This window comes from Mobula birostris, chromosome 19, assembly GCF_030028105.1.
Source record: "Mobula birostris isolate sMobBir1 chromosome 19, sMobBir1.hap1, whole genome shotgun sequence".
Taxonomy (NCBI): Eukaryota; Metazoa; Chordata; class Chondrichthyes; order Myliobatiformes; family Myliobatidae; genus Mobula; species Mobula birostris.
This window is the reverse complement of record NC_092388.1, coordinates 56,752,747-56,773,701: the sequence shown is the minus strand read 5'-3', so window position 1 is coordinate 56,773,701 and position 20,955 is coordinate 56,752,747. Positions and strand designations below refer to the sequence as shown.

The window sequence follows — 20,955 nt, the reverse complement described above, 5'->3', positions numbered from 1 at the left end:
CTTTTTGCTTTCAACCCTGGGAAAAAGGTACTGTCTGTCCACTCCATCTGTACTACTCATAAATTTAAAAAACTGTCAAATCACCCCTCAGCCTCACCGCTTCAGAGAAAACAACTTCTCATTATAGCACATGCCTGTTATATTGTGTAACTTCAAAACATTAAACTAATTCAAAGGACGACATAGGAGTCTGGGAATGCAGGTCTAACTTCGTCTTCACTTTAAGTGAGGTGCACATGTGTCACATGGTAGCATGATGACATATGCAATTCACATATTTATACGTATAACCTGTAATGAATTATTTAAACGAACAAGAACGCTAAATCAAATATATACAAAATTATTTAAATATTATTGAAATATATACACAACACTCCTCCCTTCTTAGCTATAAACTCCAACTCAGTAGAGAATGCATCTCAACTGTATATGTACACGGTATACTATATAACGTATCTCTTATATACAGACATCCACATCATAGTAAATTTTTAAATTGGCTCATCCAGGCCTAAAGATTTAATCAATGTGGAGAATTTCTTACTCTTGTAGGATTACACCTTTCCTGACAAGGGGAATCATCTGCTTGGCAGATGAGACTTGTGGTAGTGAAACAATCTCAGATTCTGGCGCCTTCTCCATGGTGGCTGTAGGAGCTGACTATAACACTGCAAGAAGTGTTTCTGACAGCTCTGGACACCCTTCTTCTCCTTTTCTCGGCTTCCCCTTGTTTGTGCATCTTGAACTTGAGAAGGTGCATTTAGTTCACTGGTGCATTCTCTTATTAATCCCCTTTACGATCTGATCTCTCCTCTTGGTTTCTTTATCCTCAGCATCATCTGATGAATCCTCTGTTTTCATATCTTCATTGACTCTTTTTAGCCTTCCTTTCACCCAGCTGGGATTGGCCTTTGCTCTACTTTTACAAGCTGTTTGTCTTCCACTTGAAGTTCATGCAATAACTTTGATGCAAGCAGAACAGATTGTGTTTCTTTATACTCAAAAAAGCTGAATGCTTGCAACTTTCCTGAAGCTCTTGGAACTCTCTTCTTACTTAATTAAGCCACATTTCCAAAGTAGCTTCTTGATAAACATATCAGAAACTTGCTCAGATATGTTGCCTACAAAAACTGTTGTAGGCAGACCACTACTTTCATCATCCTCAAGATTCCTCTGAGCAGCATGGTCCTTCCTTGGCCCAATATGCTTTCCAACCAGAGGCACAGAGGTTGGCACCGACACCTGTGTGCCCTCTGTTGGGGAATGGTTCATGATGTACAGCATGAAGGCAGTTGTGGCATTATCCAGTACCTTTCTTAATTCACATTCAGATGGCTTCATTGCAGGGAATGTGGCATGCACATTGTGGATGGATCTCCAATCAAATTGTAGTTGTCTCAGCCAGTCACGCCCCACAATGCTGGCCCTCCTGTTTTTACCACATACAAGCCTAATGTAGGTTGTTGGAGTTATATATTCTCTAGTATAAGTTCTTAGTTGGTTATCTGCCACGATGGTAACACAATTTGTTTGGCCAAACCAGTTTCTGTTTAGACTTTGCTGTTTTTGTTCATGCTTACTTTCATTCCTGACTACAACTCAATTATGTCTCTATCTGCTGTTTCCATTGATATAACTATTTCAACTGCCATTTTAAATCTGAGCTGTGCTTCAGTTAGGAGCCATTTTTGAATGCTTTCTTGTAAAACTCCACAAATGAAACAACCTCTTGGTGTATCATTAAGCCCATTGTCGAACTGACAATGCTTAGACAATATCTACAATTCAGCCACATACACTGAAATGGACTCCCCTTAATTTTGATTCCGCTTGTGAAAACTAAAGCATTCTGCAATCATCAATGGTTTTGATTCTAAATGCTCCTGCATTACTTTGACGATATCACCAAAGCTTATTTCTGCTTGTTTGGTTGAAGCAGACAAATTTTGAAGCAAACTGTATTCCTTTTCACCCAATCCACTCAGCAAAATTGGTACTTGTTTCTCATTGGCTATTTCATTTGCTTCAAAATACTGTTCAATTTGCTCAGTTTATAAAATCCAGTTATCCTTTTGTTTAATCAAACATGCCATTGAACCCATGAATACTACCTCACTTTTTAAATTATTTCTGTTTTTGCACTGTTTTTAATTTAACTATTTCATATACATATACATACTTACTGTAATTCATTTATTATTTCTCTACATTTATCATATACTGCTGCTGTTAACAAATGTTATGACATATGCCAGTGGTATTAAACCTGATTCTGATACAGATCTTTCCTTTGTAGCCAGTCATTTCTACTGTGTTTTTAAGATTATTATCACCCAGTACTCACTCTTTATAAACCCGTGAATTCTTCTGTTTTCTGACTTTATTTAGAAAAACTTGATGGTGTCTTTCCTCCCAACGAACATATGCTGTGCTGCTTTATGTTTAAAATGCGACTGTCTCTTGCTGTGCTCTTTTTTCCCACTTTGAACTTCTTGCTGCACTTCAGCAGGCCAGTAGCTGTCTCCGGTTTGTTTTAAAAATACTTTGTCACCACTGTTACGTTTAGTAACATCAAAACATTAAATTAATTCAAAGGAGGTCATGGGAGTCCAGGAAAGTGGGTCTCATTTTGTGGCAGCATGATGACATATGCAATTCATGTATTTATACATATAAACTGAAATGAATTTTTCTAACGAACAAGAATGCTTAATTAAGAAATATAAATATGAGATTACTCAAATATTATTGGAATATTAAATACACAGCAGCACCTTCTAATCCAGGCAGCATCCTGGTAACCTCTTCTGCACCCTCTCCAAAACCTCAACATCCTTCCTATATTGGGGCGACCAGAACTGTATGCAATATTTCAGTTGCGGCCGAACTAGAGTTTCATAAAGCTGCAACATAACTTGCTGACTTCTGGACTCAATGTCTCAACTAATAAATGCAAGCATGCCATATGGTGGTCTTAGCCACCCTATCAACCTGAGTAGCCACTTTCAGGGAGCTATGAACTTGGACCCCAAGATTCTTCTGCTCATCAATACTGTTAAGGGTCTTGCCCTTACATTTCTGTAAATGTCTCTTTACATTTGATCTGCAAACATGCAATGCTTCTCAACTCAATGTGCACAGATCCCTGTGGGATACCACTAATCACAGACTTCCCACTAGAATAAGTTCCTTTAACCATTGCCCTCTGCCTTCTAAAAGCAAGACAGTTTTGAATCCAAGCAGCCAATCCACCAGTAATCCCATGCATCTTAATCTTCCAGAAGAGTCTCCCATGAGAATGCCTCCCATGGTTTTCCAAATGCTCATGAATCCTATCCCTAAGAATTCTGTCCCAGTAACCTCCCTACCATGTATATGAGACTCTGGGGCCTTGCTTGCAGCTAACGAGGACACAAAGATATTGGTTAAGGCCCCAGCAATTTCTTCACTTGCCTCTCTCAATAACCTGAGCTATATTTCCATCAGGCCCAGGGGAATTAATCCACCTTAATGATTTTTAAGAGATCCAACACTACCCCCTCCTTTATTTCAAAATGCTCTAGCATATTAATACTCTTAGTATGGATCTCCCTATCCTCCACATCCTTTTCCTTGGTAATTACTGATGTGAGGTACTCATTAAAGGCCTCACCTTGTGAGGTTCCACCCTAGTTATCCTCTTGCTTCTGAGGAATGTTTAGAATGCTTTGGGATTCTCTTTAACCCTACTTGCCAAGGATTTTATATGGCCCCTCCTGACTATCCTACTTCTCTTTTTCTGATTTCTTTACAATCCTCCAGAGTTCTGTTTGATTCTAGCTTCCTAAGCTTTACATATTTTTATTTTTCTTCTTGACAAAATTCATTACCTCCCTTAACATCCAAGGTTCGCTTACCATGCCATCCTTGTCCTTCTGACTGGAAATACCTGTCCTGAACACTCCTGAGTATTTGGTCATTAAACACCCTCCACTGGTTGGATGTGGACTTGCCCCAAAACAGCTGTTCTCAATTAACTGTCCCTAGTTCCTGCCTATGCTCTCGTAATTTGGTCACCTTGGTCAGCATGGACTGTTTGAGCTGAAGGGCCTGTCTCCAAGTTGTATGGCTTTATAACTCTTATGAGTCATCCTGACATAGCTGAATATTTTTCATGAAAGGATTGAATGAACCTGCTCAGTTCGGTTTACGTTCAAAATGTTGATGGGGTTTGAATGTTCCAGCATTGTTAAGATCATAATCCATCACAAATTCATGATTGCTGGATTGCTTTATCAATTACTCCCATAATTTTTCCAGTGTTTATGTATTTGAGTTCAGAGGAGTGCGGAGAAACCAGTACTCGAACATTCTTCATAGTTTGTAATCTGCAGGTTACTGATAGCACATCCCTTCCTGTAAGAGGTTGTGTGATGACTTCATCTGATTATTTTCTCTTCAAATTGTGGAAATTCTTATCAAATACTCTGGCTTCTGTTGGAGAAAATGCAACATGATAGACCAGAAATGGACATTTAAAGTGCTTGGAGAAAGAGGCTATATATTTGAAGATTAGCTTTTTTAGATGTTTGTGATGCATAGTTTCATCAAGTTTTATAAGCTAATAAAATTTCTGCTGTGATACTATCCTGCTATAAATCTTCGAATGTTTCTGAAACTTTTAAAGTTCAAGTTAGTTTTTTATCCACAAAAAATGTAGCAGGTTGTGTATCATTCTATTTAGTACAATACTAAATATTCCATTATGGAAATCTCTCATGCACACTTGACAATACTTGAGCCTCTGTTTATGGTTTATTTTTTCTGAACTTCTACAGGCAATGTGTGGCGAGGGAGAAGAGAGGGAGTGGGCTGAACATGGAAAGTTCATTAGATGAATGCAGAGTTAAAAAATAAAGATCAGGAAGTTATCCTGATGAATAGAAAGCTAAACTGATGAATGAAAAGTTAAACTAATGGCCCAGAAGTTAAATTATTGGGCGGCAAGTTAAGTTACACTATTGTATTTATGTTATTTGCTGCAACGTTGTATTCAATAGCTGTCTCATTTCTTCCCCATCCCACTGGCATTTCTGACTACTTTCCATTAAAGTTTGAGTAAGGTAATGCTGTATACCGAACAGAATTAATGTCTGCTCTCAGAAACACTGTTTTGGGTTGTTGTTGCTGGGTATAAAAATTGTGTGATTTAATTGTGTAGAAAGTGAGGTAATAGATCCATTCCTGAACATTTGTAACGAGGAATTAACAGGAAGGATGGAGAATGAACTGTCTCGCTAGAAAGTGACTTTGAGCTGAAGCCGAGGTTCAAAAAATCATATCAGAAAGAAATCTCTGAATGCTATGCTGCACAGTGGAAAAAGGTCAAGATGTACTTCATTAGTTTTCCAACATCATATGTAGGGGGGCACTGTTTCAGTTCAGTCATCCAACTTCAATGAAGCAGGCTGCAAATTACTGAACATGGGGATCTGAGATCCCTTCTGAGTGACATTTACCCTGAAGTTAAGAAGCTGACATCACTGCACCAAGCCCATCCATCCCACTGAAAGGTGAAAAAGCAATGAAGAGGTGAATAGTTCAACTGCTGATGTAAAGAAATAATTTTATTTGTAAAACAGATTTGAATCATTTTTGCAATTATTTGTCACTGCTTTGAATTTGAAATTCCTATTTTCTTTCACTGTGCATTGTAAATCAAAGTTCTTTATAGTTTTTATGTAATGGCCGGAAAGGGAGCAATAACCCAAAAAGGTTTGGGAACCCTTGCACTAAAGAATAAACCCTTGAACTCTTGATCTTCCAATCTGCCTCATTGTGACTCTTATTTGTTTCTCTGAGCTGCTCTTCCTCTGTAACACTATTTTCTGCCTTCTGTTTCCTACAGAACTGTCAGAATCATCGCATCCTAGCTGAACCTCTGTGTTGAACGAATTCTTCAAAGGCTTGGGTGTCCTTAGGCTGCCATCATTGAGGTATGTGACATTCTGTGGGGAGATTTTCAACAGTACAACACCTCATCTAGCTGAAGGTCACTTTGACTCTCAAGCAGTCAGTATCTTTCCAAGCAGCTGCAGTAGATCTCAGCCTGCTGTTCCTGCTCTGTCAGGGATCACCCAGCCACTATACTCTCATACAGATTATTTTAATCACTTTTATTTCCTAGCGGAACAGGTGACACCTCGGGTACTGGAATCAGAATCAGGTTTAATATCACCAGTGTATATTGTGAAGTTTGTTGTTTTGTGGCAGCAGTAGATTACAAATTTGTAATTTGCAAATTTGAATATTGTTGGCTTCCCATGAGAATAGACAGGCATTGGTTCCACTTCCGTCGGGGCTTCCTTTATTCCATACTTTTTTTATGAACAGGAAAGGTTACACTCCCTCATACATGAGAAGAACTTCCTCTTCATGAATATTTTTGGAAGCATACACAGATCTTCATCGATTGGGAGGTTTTTCACTCTCATGAATGGCGGCCATGGAGTGTGTTACTGGCTGGCTGTCACAGTGAATGTGGTTACTGCACAATGAAGTTGGCAGCTGAATCGTCAGGAAACCATGCACGTCTTGATTCAAATGAGACTTTAGCCAAACCTGCAATTTTTGCAGAGAGCACATTGGATCCTTGGTATTAAATGCAGCCCTTTTTCCCATGTTAAAAATAGGCATAGTTGAATTTCTGGGTAAGTCTTCTAACATTAAAAATGCCGCACTGTGCACAGAGGTGAACCTTGAGCAATTGCACTCGCAAACACTGTGGGTGTAGAAGATTCAGTGGGCAACGTTCACAGCCATTTTGGTTGTACTGTGACCTCAGCTACCAGCATAATTGCTGCATTCATTAGTGTCGGTTTCTGACACTTCAATGATGTGGTTTATTGTGACAGCTCCAATTTGAGGCCAGCATGTTTGCAAGACACACTAGTATCAAGCCTGATGAGCTGGTAATCATTCACATATCAGTATGTCCAAAAACTTGTAACATCATCTCCTTGCTGATAATATAAAAATGCAAAAAAAAAGACATAAAAGTAAAATTATGGTAGGTAATTTCTGATTTGCAGATTTCTTTCACAATATAATTTTAGGCCGTGACAAAAATTCACAATAGTTGACAGCTTTTAATATCAATACCCTTTATTATCTGATTCTGCGACAATCTTTAATATCAGTAAAACTACTTGTTTCAGAGATATGTGTATTAAATGTTACTTTTGAGGTTAGAAGTTAGTTAGGTCAGGTTAAGATCTTCTGGGCTTCACGTCTTGGGATCATGTCACTGGTATGCGGTGAGTTTGTTGAACACATCCTGGATATTGCTAAGATCTTCAATGGTTCCCCTCCATTTCAAACCTTCTGACCCCACCCAATCCTGCCTCCAAACCTCAACTCATCCTTTCCACGGAACAGCTCAATATCTGTTTTCTCAGCTCTGCTTTAAGGTCATCCACTCAAATCCATTTCCCTCAGTGTTAAATGCAGCCTGCTTTCTTCTCTGTCCATGTTCCAAAGTCCTCCACTGGAGCCAAGAAGTGGGACAGAAAATGAAAAGCTTGGTCAGAGAAGCTAGTTTTAATATTGTTAAAGGAAGTAGGAGAGGATAGCAAGTCAGAAAGATTTAGCATGAGAACTCCGGAGTTTGGAACCTTGATAGCTGAAGGGTGGCGGGATTAGTCAGAGACTAGAGAGTAAGGAGTGTAGATATTTTGGAGATACAAAGACTTGAAGGGGGTTTCAAGATCATAAAGAGTCAGGGGTGGGGGTTCTGGTGGGGGCTGGAAAAGGTTTTGATACCTAGCATAACAATTTTAAATTGTGGGAGTATTAATTTAACTGGGAACCTACGATGAGTGGGACTCAGTGTGAATTAGAAATAAGACTGCAAAGTTTTGGACAGCCTTGGGTTTATGGACAATATCTGGGATGAAGCCAGCTAGGACAGTGTTGGAATAATCAAGGAAAAAGTTAACAAGCATTTGGAGAGAGTTTTTAAAGTGATGAGGTTAAGTAATGTTAACATGGAAATGGGCACTTTGTGATGTAATGAAGGAGCAAAAATGTCTGACATCAGATTTGTTAAGAGTCTGGTTCAGCTTCAGACTGTTGCCAGGAAGAATGGATGGAGCTAGTGAGTGGGTAATGAATTTATGGGGGATCTAATGGCCATCGTGGGTGGTTGCAACATTGAGTAAATTAGCATTCAGAAATTGAGATGATCTTGGGGCAGGTCTCCAGCAACTTCAGTTTTTTTAAAGTTTGGATTTTCTTGAGTTTGGCAGTTTGTGTGAAGGCCACTAATGTTATGAGTAACCCTTATGAAATTCAACAGCAAATTATGAGCAATAAGTTAAAAGGCAGCTGGATCAAATGGTGAAAGTTCAGGCATCTCAAGGAGAGGTTAAACGTCCACAAAAATGCATAAACATTCAATTGTTTATCTGGTCTTGGGACAGATCCTGGGCCTACCTCCATTTTCAGATATCACATTGTACTTCTTGAGCATGTGAAGTAGAAAAGCAATGCTGAGCAAAATCACCTTACTACTATTTTGCATTAAATTGCTCTGCTGTATTGGTTCACATCCTGCAAAAAACATTTTTGGTTTCAAAACAGGCATTTCAATAAGTTCAGGGATTTCCCCAAAGCTATTCCTTGACCACATTTTTGGTATTGACATTCTGCAGTTTGATTTTATCTTTTCTGAGTAAGATCAGAAATAATTGGTTTTATCACTACTCAGATCTGGGATATAAGCACTGCCAGCAAGGGCAGCAACCAGAGCTCTGCACATCTTCTCAAGGGCAATTAGGGAAGACCAATAATTGTTTGGTTTGGTCATTGGCAACACATCCTGTTAATGAATAGGGGAAAGGACAACATATAGTCCCAATACCATAGGCAAACGGAGCATTACGTCGAATCTCCCTGCCATGGAGATATTATGACTGTATATCACACTACTGCAAATATTTGTAGGTGCCTGGATTAATTTATGCACATAATTAATAACCAACTGTATTGTTGTTATTTTTTCTGCTCTTTAAATAAGACTGATTTCTGACTAAATTGATTCTCTTGGCTACGAGGAATAACGCTTACCAAACTCCAATGTGGTCAATAATTATTGTGATTTACAATAATTATAGAAGAAGTTCCCAGGATACTGATGGACTTTTACCACTGTACCATTGAGAGCATACTCACCAACTGTATCTCAGTGTGGTATGGCAATTGTCCCGTATCGGACCGCAAAGCACTCCAGCGTGTGGTGAAAACTGCCCAGCGGATTATCAGCACCCAATTGCCCACCATTGAGAACATCTACCATAAACGCTTCCTGGGCAGGGCGAAAAGCATTATCAGGGATGCATCTCACCCTAACCACGGACTTTTTACTCTCCTCCCATCCAGCAGGCACTACAGGAGCCTCCGCTCCCACACCTGCAGGCACAGGAAGAGCTTCTTCCCTGAGGCTGTGACATTGCTGAACCTCTCACCACGGCGCTAAGCAGTATTGCATCCGTATTGTACTGTCTCAGTACTTTTACATTTGTGTGCTGTAGCACTTTTTATTCGCAGTTATTTTGTAAATAACACTATTCTTTGCATTTCTGGTCAGATGCTAAATGCATTTCATTGGCTTTGTATCTGTATCGGCACAATGACAATAAAGTTGAATCTAATCTAATCTAATTTTAAAAAGTAATTTCCTCAGATGTCTTTGAGAAGGTGATGGTTCCACCTTGAACCAGGGCCCCCTCTGTGGTAATGGAATTCCCACCATACTGGGTCCAGGATTTTGACCATGCCACAATAAAGGACCAACTTTGCCATGGATGGTCCCATGCCCGGCTGTAAAAGCAGGAGGGAGGGCTAGCAACCTCATCCTGTAAAAGCCCAGTGCTACAGAAACGCCAACATAATCTCGAAAGACCTCATCCCTGGAAGAGGAAGGAACCTTGCCGAGAAGATGTATGAAGTTGCGTGGTGAAAGTGGAAGCCACAGGCCTGATTACGCTTCTAAAGGCCCAGGACAGCGGACTCTGGTGAGCTGCTGTTGGTGGCCTATGCCCCAGTAAGTTCAATGGGCCAAAGAAAAAGACAATAAAGGACCAGATTAGAAGCATCCAGATGTTTCCCAAACGCCAGTTATTCTTGTTCTTTCAGTGTACATGAGGAGAAAAACTCATGACCTGCTCTAGCTATTTTTGTGAATGGCAACAATCTATTAATAGTTGTGGAGGAGAATACATGTTTATGGCGGTTGATTGTGTTTGAAGTGAGCAGGCTACTGTATCCAGACAACAAGCATCTTCCACTATTGGACCTATCTTCATCCAGGCAAGTGGAGAGGACACAATAGTCTACTGAAACAGATAGCTCAATTCAGTAACCCTTTCCTGTCTAGGATATTGCCTCACTAACAATTTAAGGATGGGAATGTAGTGTATTTTTAGCTCTGTTTTGCACATTGTGAAATGACAGCCCAGATCTTAGTCTAACCTGTTTAGCAGGAAGGATCTGCACACTTTCTGTGGAACATCCAGAGAGTAAGTTCAGACAGTGCGTAAACATGTATGCAACCTGATCCTTCGGTGTTCCTACTGAGCACATAGTGGTGCTCTGAGAGTCTGTGATGTCACAGCAGGAAGCTGAACCAACACTAAACTGGAGTGTATCACAGTGCAGTAATTCAGCTTTCTAATATTATTTGCTTTATTATGCTTTCTTCTTGATGCAGGCACTTCTAAATTTTGAATTGGGAGTTGCTAGATTTTCCACCTTGACAACACCCTTGATTTTCTGAATGACTTTAACATGTTCACCTGGGTCTTCGTGATCTTCTAATACCAGCGGTCCTCATATGATACTGGATACTGTCTCACATCTTCACAATACATACTCTTCCCGGCTCCTACAGCTTGCAGGTTTTTGCTTAACTTTCTGTCTGCACCCTCTGTGTACTCCTCAGCTTTGCTTGTTCCTATGTGTCCTCCTGGCTTTGTTACTTATTGAAATACTTCTTGGCAGATTTTTTGGTAGTTTGGGGAAGTTTTGGTGCATTGAACTAACGGGAGAAGAACCTGTTGAGGACCCCAGCAATGTACCACCTGTCTGTAGCAAATGGGAGAGAAAACAGGCACCAATGTTGATAGTGTACACAGCAACATCCTCACTACAGCCCTGTGCAATTTTTCCATGGTGTACTGTACTTGAGACCACTTTAACTGGTCATCACAACAATGGGATTTCCAACAGTACAGCATCCCACCAGCCCAACACTGGATTTCCCACTCAGATTCTGCACTGAAGTCCCTGCAGTAGAACTTGAGGCCGTGCCATTATAAAAATAAAAGCCGTCAAATTTATGGCAATTTCTATTCAGTGGTTAAATCATCAAAATTTGCCAGCATCAGCTCCCAGTAAAGCTGGGGTTTGTCTTGTTTTCAAATACCTCCTTTTCCTTGCCCTTCCCTAGGTTTGTCATCTACTGAAGCCTTGTAATCCTCTGAGATACCTGCTGATCTTGTGCTCAACTCTGAGTATAACCACTGCATTTTAGGTAATTTCAGATTCCCTAGCAGATTCATGAGAATCTTCACAATGTCTTTTGGCTTTGCTTCCTCTGTTTCCTTACTTGGATATCTCTTAAATGTTGATGTATATGTTCCTCCTTGACTGAAGTTTTGCTGATCTGCCTTGATACTCCCCTTATATCTTGGTATTAGTTTTCCTTTGCCAACATTCTGAAGTGAGTTGAGATATTTTTTGGTATGAAACACACAATGTAATTAGCAGTGGTTGTTGCTGGGTTTGGCTCAGGTTTTTGCCCTTAGTATCTTAGGTTTTAGTCAGGCCGACCACTGAGTTGAATGCCTCAATGGTAAAGTAGTGGTTAGTGTAACACTGTTAACAGTGCCAGCAATTTCTGATCAGGGTTCAGTTCTCACTGCTGCCTGTATGATCTCCCCATGATCTCGTGGGTGCTTCAGTGTCCTCCCACATCCCAAAGGCATACGGTCAGGGTTAGTAAGTTGTGGGCATGCTATGTTGGCGCTGAAAGCATGGCGACACTTGCAGGCTGTCCAGCACAATCCTCTCTGATTTAGTTTGACACAAACGGTGCATTTCTCTGTATGTTTTGATGTACGTGTAACAAATAAAGCTTATCTTCAATCTTTTAATCTTTAAACTTTAATCCCATTCACATGGTGGTACAGAGTGAGCTCTGTTTAAAGGCTGTATCACCAAGCATTTCCACTCAGTGAAGCCGCAGGATAGTGCTCTTCCTAAAGTTGGACTTCAGCCTTGTAAGGGTAGAGTAGAGAGTGTTTACTCTCTATCTGGATGTGATAAATTAGGACTGAAATGTTTAATGCTGACATTGGATGCCAGAAACATTTTAAACTTCAGCACTGACGTCCTTCATACCAATCAGAAAAAAATCAGAATCCCTTCCCTTCAACTTCCCTGACACTGCCCGTAAGGAGTCTGTACATTCTTCCAGTGATCTCGTGGGTTTCCTCTGGGTGCTCTGGTTCACTCTTACTATCCAAAGACAGACCAGTTGGTCGGATAATTGTTCAGTGTAGGTTGTCCCGTGATTAGGCTAGGGTTCAATTCGGGGATTGCTTGGTGGCATGGCTGGAAGGGCTGTATCTCAATAAATCAACAAACAAACATCAAAATAGGTAAGTGAACTTCAGACTTAAAACTCAAAGATAGCAAAACTGTTGACTATAAGTTCTTTAAATTGACAGGAGATATGATGAACAATAACTTTCATGCAATTCTTTATTTAGAAAATAAAGGCAAATTTCAGTTCTATCTTAGATCTATTAAGAATATTGATGGCTAAATTTGTCATCAGTTACACACTATATTCATACAATCACCTGCTGGCCTATTCTGCTTCGTATATTGAGTATCACGGATTGAGCTAATTTCCTTAGATGCTCAGTTAACATGCTTAGAAAGATCTTTCATCTTGAAGAATATCTGGCTGGACCATGTACTGCAGTTTGCCAGAGGGTCAATGTTTTTCAGTGAATTGCTAACTTGATGATTCCCCACAAAATGTACAACTGCCTACAACACATAAGATCATAAGATGTAGGAGCAGAATTAGGCTATTTAGCCCATCAAGTCTGCTCCGCCACTTCATTGTGGCTGATCCATTTGCCCTCTCAGTCCCAATCTTCTGCCTTCCCCCCCACCCACCTTCCATTTCCCTTCATGCCCTGACTAATCAATAATCTACCAATCTCTGCCTTAAATATACCCAATGGCTTGGCCTCCACAGCCACCTGTGATAACGAATTCCACAGATTTACTCTCTCTGGCTAAAGAAATTCCTCTTCATCTCTATTCTAAAAGGACACCCCTCTATTCAGAGGCTGGTCTTAGACTCCCCCACCATAGGAAACATCCTCTCTACATCCACTCTATCAAGGCCTTTCAATATTTTATAGGTTTCAATGGAGTCACCCCTCATTCTTCTGAATTCCAGTGGGTACTAGCTCAAAACCATCAAACGCTCTTCATTTGCCAAGCCTTTCAATCCTGGAATCATTTTTGTGAACCTTTGAACCCTCTCCAATGTCAGCACATCCTTTCTTGGATAAGGGGCCCAAAACTGCTCAGAATACTCCAAGTGAGGCTTCACCAGTGCTTTAGCAACATTACACTCTTGCTTTCATATTCTAGTCCTCCTCATTTGAGTAAGGAGTGTAATGGAATTTTCTCCTCCTATCTGGATGAGTGAGCCTCCAACAGCATTCTGGAAGTGTGTCACCATCCAGAACAAAGCAGTTTGCCGGAAAATAATCCTCACCATCACATTCATTACCTTTACCATTTCCTTCCTCCTCTCTAGCACAACATGACAGCAGACTGTATCCTTTGAAAGAACTTGCTATTGCTTTTTAGTTTCCCAAATCTGTGAATTTTTGGGACCATCAGGTTTTGAACTGAATTGTTTTCCTCCTGGGATGTTAAAAGAATTGGTAATGGGTGCATTGGTTGTGATCCTCCAAAGTTCCCAGATTTGTCAAAATTCACTGTCCACTCTATCTATTTGAGGAATAGATAGAGTGGACAGCCAGCTCCTCTTCCCCAGGGCACCACTGCTCAATAGAAGAGGACATGGCTTTAAGGTAAGGGGTGGGAAGTTCAAGGGGGATATTAGAGGAAGGTTTTTTACTCAGAGAGTGGTTGGTGCGTGGAATGCACTGCCTGAGTCAGTGGTGAAGACAGATACACTAGTGAAATTTAAGAGACTACTAGACAGGTATATGGAGGAATTTAAGGTGGGGGGTTATATGGGAGGCAGGGTTTAAGGGTCAGCACAACATTGTGGGCCGAAGGGCCTGTACCGTTCTATGTTCTATGTTCTAAAATTCCATGTGATTAGATAACACACCTGTTCAAAGAGAAAGATAGGAAATAGGAAATGGTTGGCCAGTTAGCCTACTATCTGACATTGGGAAAATCCTAGAGTCAATTATTGGGGAGGTAGTATTAAATATTTAGAAAACACTAAGAGGCAGAATGAACATAGTTTTATGGAAAGGAATTAATATTTGATAAATTTATTACCTTTATTGAGAATGTTATCAGCAGTATGGATAAAAGGAAACTAGTAGATGTAGTGTATTTAGATCTTCAGAATGCATTTAGTTAATTGCCACATAGATAGGTTAATACACAAGGTCAGAGCTTGTGAAATTGGAAGTGATAGATTAGCGTGGATAGGGGATTGCCTAAATAACAGAAAACAGAGTTGGGATTAATGGATCAATTTCTGTTTGGTAAATTATGACTTATTAGGTTCCACAGGAATCAATGCTAGGGCCTCAACTTTCACCATTTCTGTTAATGACAGCAGCTGAAACGAATGTGATTTTAAAATCAGATTTACTGATGGTACATAGGAAAGCAAGTTATGAGGAGACTCAGCAAAGACATAAAGATAAGTGAGTGGCAACATTTTGTTGAATAGATTATTGTTCATGAAGGTGAGGTCATCCACCCCTCATCCTGAGTTTGAGTTCTAATATGACTAACAAAGTCAACATTAAAAACCACAGGCTCTTGCACGGTTGGGGCAGGAGGTGCTGGAAGGAGCAGGTGGGTAGTTTAGAGGATAGTGTGCTCCTTTTGCCATTTACTCAGTATTCTTGTCAGCTCCTGATTATTGAACAAGAAATTCCTAATACCATACCAAATGCTCTTTTTTCACCATGAACAGTCATAGGCCAGAGTTTTCCAGGAATCAATGAAGATATTACAATTTTTGAAATCAATTTTAAATACATCATTATATATTAACTCTGTGCTTCTGATAATCTCTTTCCATGCCAGAGGTCTGACAATGAAAGTTCACAGCAAGTACCCAGAAAACACCTAGTACTAATACCTCAAAGCCACCTCTCAGCAAAGACAGGTATCCATGTTGAAATTCACCATCTTCCTGAATGTGTAAGTCTAGTCATTTCAGAGGAAGGGTATTTGAAAAGGCCTCAAACCCAGCACAACACTGATAGTCTGCTGCACTGTTCCCCTAAATATTTCTGAGACCTGAGCTACTTATGGCAGGCATTTTAAGAGAAAGAATTTAACAAAGCTGCATTTAAACCTCACCAACACACTCAAATTGTTCTGAAAAACTAACTGAAGGTTTGGAAATCTGACTTCTGTAGGATTCTTCAATACTCCCATCATATTACCTGGATGTCAATCATTGTCATTTCAGGATGTGGGTGCAAGAATTATATACAGCTATTAAAACAATTTCTTACATTATTCTCAAAAGGAAGATTAATTTCTTCCATCATTTGCTAACAAACTTCAAGTTGTGTCCTTTTTATACTAGAATTTTAGAAAACCATCTACGTGCAAGGCAGGGATGAGAAGAGAGGATCATTGACAGTTCAGATACACTCCACTCAGATCTGAGTTTGGATATGTGGTCATCTCAGAATGAGAGATGCTAAATTGGTACATAAATGAACCTGCTACATAAACTAAAATCTCCAAAGTCAGGCCACTGACATAATCTCTGATACCTTGTATAATTTAATTTGAGGTGCACCCAATTTGCACTCAATAAGTTCCCACAAATAGCTGAGAATTAAAGACAAAATGTTTGCAATAGTATCCAAGTGCTCTGGAGTCATAGAGCATGGAGACTGGCCCTTCGGCCCATTGAGTCCTTACCAACCACCCATTTATACTGAACCTGTACAATTCCATTTTATTCTCACATTACCATCACCTCACCCCAGATTCTACCATTTGTTCACACACTTGTCGAGTGAGGGTTAATATTGACCCAGGAAACGAGTTTAACTCCTCTACATTGCTTCAACAGAGTTTTCCTTGTAGGGTCTCAATCTATAGTCACGCGGCACATACTGATAGAGTAACATAGACAAAAACCCTCAAAACATTTGAAAGGTACATGGATAGGACCTGGAACTGGGACTAGCTCCATTTTTGGATAAAAATTGTATGTGGAGAGTATTCTAACTGGCTGCATCACTGTCCGGTATTGTGGAGGGGAGGTGGGCAGCTAACGCACAGCATCAAATAAGCAGCGGAGAGTTGTAAACTCAGTCAGCTCCATCATGGGCACTAGCCTCCATAGTATCCAGGACACCTTCAAGGAACAATGCCTCAAAAAGGTGATGTCCATCATCCAGGACATGCCCTCTTCTCATTGCTACGAACTGGAGGGTGGTATAGAAGCCTGAAGGCACACAGTCAATCATTCAGGAACAGCTTCTTCCCCTCTGCCATCTGATTTCTGAACGGATATTGAACCTATGAACACTACCACACTACTTTTTAATTTTTATTTTTGCAGTATTTATTTAACTATTATATATATATCCTTACTGTAATTCACATTTTTTTCTACCTTTATGTATTACATTGTGCTGCTGCCACAATGACAACAAATTTCATGACATATGCCAGGGATATAAAACCTGATTCTGACTCTGATCCTGAAATAGCCCAAGCAGTCTCCTCCTCTGTTGTAAATTGTTGAGGTCCTATCTGAGTCGGAGCAGCACATCCTCTATATTGGGATTCGTATTGGGGTTGGTATTCTATGTATTCTGTTTCACCAAGACCTGGTTCTGCCCTGCCACCCCCGACTGTGCCATCCGACCAGAGGGATTTTCGATCCATTGGATGGACTGCACGGCGTCTTCGGACAAGACGAGGGGAGGTGGTGTCTGCCTACTGATCAACACTGCGTGGTGCATGGACACAGTGGCACTGACAAGCTCCTGCAGCCCAGACACCGGTCTGTGAAGTGTCGTCCCTACTATCTGCCACGGGAATTCACCTCGGTCATACTGACAGCGGTCTACATCCCCACCCCCCACCCCCAGGCGGACGTGGAGTATACTCTGAACATACTGTATGCCAACATCAGTGAACTTGAGACCAGGTATCTGGAGGCTTTGCTTATTACAGCTGGGGACTTTAACCAGGCCAACCTCAGAAAGGCGCTGCCAAAGTTATACCAACATGTCTCCTGCCCCACTAGAGGCCCAAATATACTTGACCACTGCTACACAGCAGTCAAGGATGCCTACTGTTCCGTCCCACGACCTCACTTCGAAAAATCAGACCATCAGGCTGTACTCCTCCTCCCGGCTTACAAACAGAAACTGAAGCGGGAGATCACAGTATCAAAAGTAGTGTCGCGTTGGATGGAGGAAACGGATGAGATCCTCCATGACTGCTTTGAATCAGTGGACTGGTTAGTATTCAAGGACTCAGCAGCTAACCTCAATGAGTATACCTCAGCTGTCATGGACTTTATTTGGAAATGCACGGAGGACTGTGTGTCTCGCAAGATGATCCGGGTATTCCCTAACTGGAAACCTTGGATGAATTATGAGGTCAAGTCCCTTTTAAAGGCTAGTGCTGCGGCTTTTAGGTCCAGGGATACCAGTCACTACACGGAACCCAGGCGTGAACTCTGGAAGGCCATTAAGGGCGCCAAGAGGCAATATCAAGCCAAATTGGAAGCCCAGGCTAACCAGAGGGATGCCAGTAGACTATGACAGGGTCTAAATGAGATCACTGGGCGCAAAGAAAAGGCTGGGAATATCAATAACTGCGCGCTTCTCTTCCTGATGAACTTAACGTATTCTACGCAAGACTTGAACAGAAGAGGAGCGTCCCGCTCCCTCCGGATGAACCGGACCTGGTGGCATCGAGATTCATCGTCACCGACGAGGATGTTAGAAGGGCCTTCCTGAAGATAAATCCAAGGAAGGTGATGGGCCCAGGTGGTGTCCTGGGACGCGTTCTCTGGGCCTGTGCAAATGAGCTAGTTGGAGGGTTTGATAACATCTTCAACTGTTCCTTGATTCAGTCTAAGATCCCCTTGTGTTTTAAGAAGGCAATGATAATCCCAGTGCCGAAGAAGAGCAAGGTGGCATGCCAGAATGACTATCAATCTGTGGCTCTGACATCAATTGCTATGAAGTGCTTCGAGTGATTGGTTATGGCACACATCAACCACAGCCTACCGGTCAACCTCGACGCTTTGCAATTCGCCTACTGGAGCAACAGGTCAACAGCAGATGCCATCTCTCTGGCCCTACATTCCTCCTTAGAACACTTGGAGAATAAAGACACATACGTAAGGCTCCTTTTCATTGACTACAGCTCTACCTTTAATACCATCATTCCAAATAAACTGATTCCTAAGCTCTGGAACCTGGGCCTTAGCACTCAGATCTGCAGCTGGATCTTCAACTTCCTCACAGACAGGACCCAGGCTGTAAAAATAGGGGACAAGCTCTCCTCTACAATCACTCTGAGCACCGGTGCCCCACAAGGCTGTGTACTCAGCCCCCTGCTGTACTCACTGTACACCCATGACTGTGTAGCCAAGTTTCCATCAAACTCAATATATAAGTTTGCTGATGACACAACAATTGTAGGCTGTATCTCGGGTAATGATGAGTTTGAGTACAGAGAGGAAATTAAGAACCTGGTAGCATGGTGCGAAGACAATAACCTATCCCTCAATGTCAGCAAGACGAAGGAATGGTTGTTGACTTCAGAAGCAGTAGCGGACCGCACGATCCAATTTACATCAGTGGTGCGCAAGTGGAACAGATCAAAAGCTTTAAGTTTCTTGGGGTCAATATCACAAATGACCTGACTTGGTCCAACCAAGCAGAGTCCACTGCCAAGAAGGCCCACCAGCGCCTTTACTTCCTGAGAAAACTAAAGAAATTTGGCCTGTCCCCTAAAACCCTCACTGATTTTTATAGATGCACCGTAGAAAGCATTCTTCTAGGGTGCATCACAACCTGTTATGGAAGTCGTCCTGTCCAAGACCAGAAGAAACTGCAGAAGATCGTGAACACGGCGCAGCACATCACACAAACCAATCTCCCGTCCTTGGACTCACTTTACACCGCATGCTGTCAGAGCAGTGCTGCCAGGATAATCAAGGACACGACCCATCCAGCCAACACATTCGTCCCTCTTCCCTCCGAGAGAAGGCTCAGGAGCTTGAAGACTCGTACGGCCAGATTTGGGAACAGCTTCTTTCCAACTGTGATAAGACTGCTGAATGGATCCTGACCCGGATCTGGGCCGTACCCTCCAAATATCTGGACCTACCTCTCAGTTTTTTTGAACTACCTTATTTTCCATTTTTCTATTTTCTATTTTTGATTTATAATTTAAATTTTTAATATTTACTATCGATTTGTAATCCTGGGAGCGGGAAGCGCAGAATCAAATATCGCTGTGATGATTGTACGTTCTAGTATCAATTGTTTGGCGACAATAAAGTATAAAGTATAAATTATGGATTATGATCTTAAGTTTCTGAGTTGGACATTAATCCACAAACTTCTGGGCCAGAAATCCTGCCTTACATAGAAACATAGAAAATAGGTGCAGGAGTAGGCCATACGGCCCTTCGAGCCTGCACTGCCATTCAGTATGATCATGGCTGATCATCCAACTCAGAACCCTGTACCAGCCTTCCCTCCATACCCCCTGATCCCTTTAGCCACGAAGGCCATATCTAATTCCCTCTTAAATATAGCCAATGAACTGGCCTCAACTGTTTCCTGTGGCAGAGAATTCCACAGATTCACCACTCTCTGTGTGAAGAAGTTTTTCCTAATCTTGGTCCTAAAAGGCTTCCCCTTTATCCTCAAACTGTGACCCCTCGTTCTGGAACTGTGACCCCTCATTCTGGAGTTGTATTGTTCTCACAGTACAACATGGTGGGTATTTCCAGCACTTTGACTCAGACTTCAGGGGACGACGAACAAAACCACAGTTGACAGTGACAAAGAGTCGTATAGATATGGAAATGGAAGCTGAATTTGAGGAGAATCCAAGACAAGCCCACTGCTACCGCTGGACCATAGTGCTTACCGGGAGTGCATCTGGAAAAGGAACTAACTTGGGGCCTGTGTTTTATACAGCAACAAAATGTAGAGCTACATACAGAGGAGAATTGCTTTTCATATGTCTGATTAACATTCACTTCTGCTTTCAGTGAATACATGTCTGTGTACAATTCCCTGTGTCTGAAGCTGCTAATGCAAGGGAAGTGAATATTCACTCCAACATTGATAGCCTGGGCATTTCATTCAGCTTGTTTTAAAACAAAATCTGGAAATTAAAATCTGCTATCAGTGAAGAAAAACTAGTAAGATTTTGCAACACACACAGAAAACTGGAGAAACTCAGCAGGTCAGGCAGCGTCTATGGAAAAGAAGTAGAGTCAGTGTTTCGGACTGAGACTCTTCGGCAGGACGAAGGGTCTGGGCCCGAAATGTTGACTGTACTCTCAGCATCTGCAGTTTTTCTCTTGCTAGGAAAATTTTGCCTAGTTTATTAATGAAAATCAGACATCCTTACAACTCTTGCACTTTATTTGATTTC

General features: G+C 41.3%; 1 protein-coding gene across 6 annotated transcripts in view; it reads left to right on the top strand.

Annotated features, from left to right (window-relative positions):
* Positions 1-20,955, top strand: part of atxn1a (ataxin 1a) — a 310,350-nt gene that overhangs the window by 93,131 nt on the left and 196,264 nt on the right. For all 6 annotated transcript variants that reach the window (XM_072283639.1, XM_072283638.1, XM_072283646.1 and 3 more), the window contains one exon: positions 5,891-5,978. The gene's annotated coding sequence lies outside the window, so the exon portion shown is untranslated. The remainder of the gene's footprint in view (positions 1-5,890; positions 5,979-20,955) is intronic.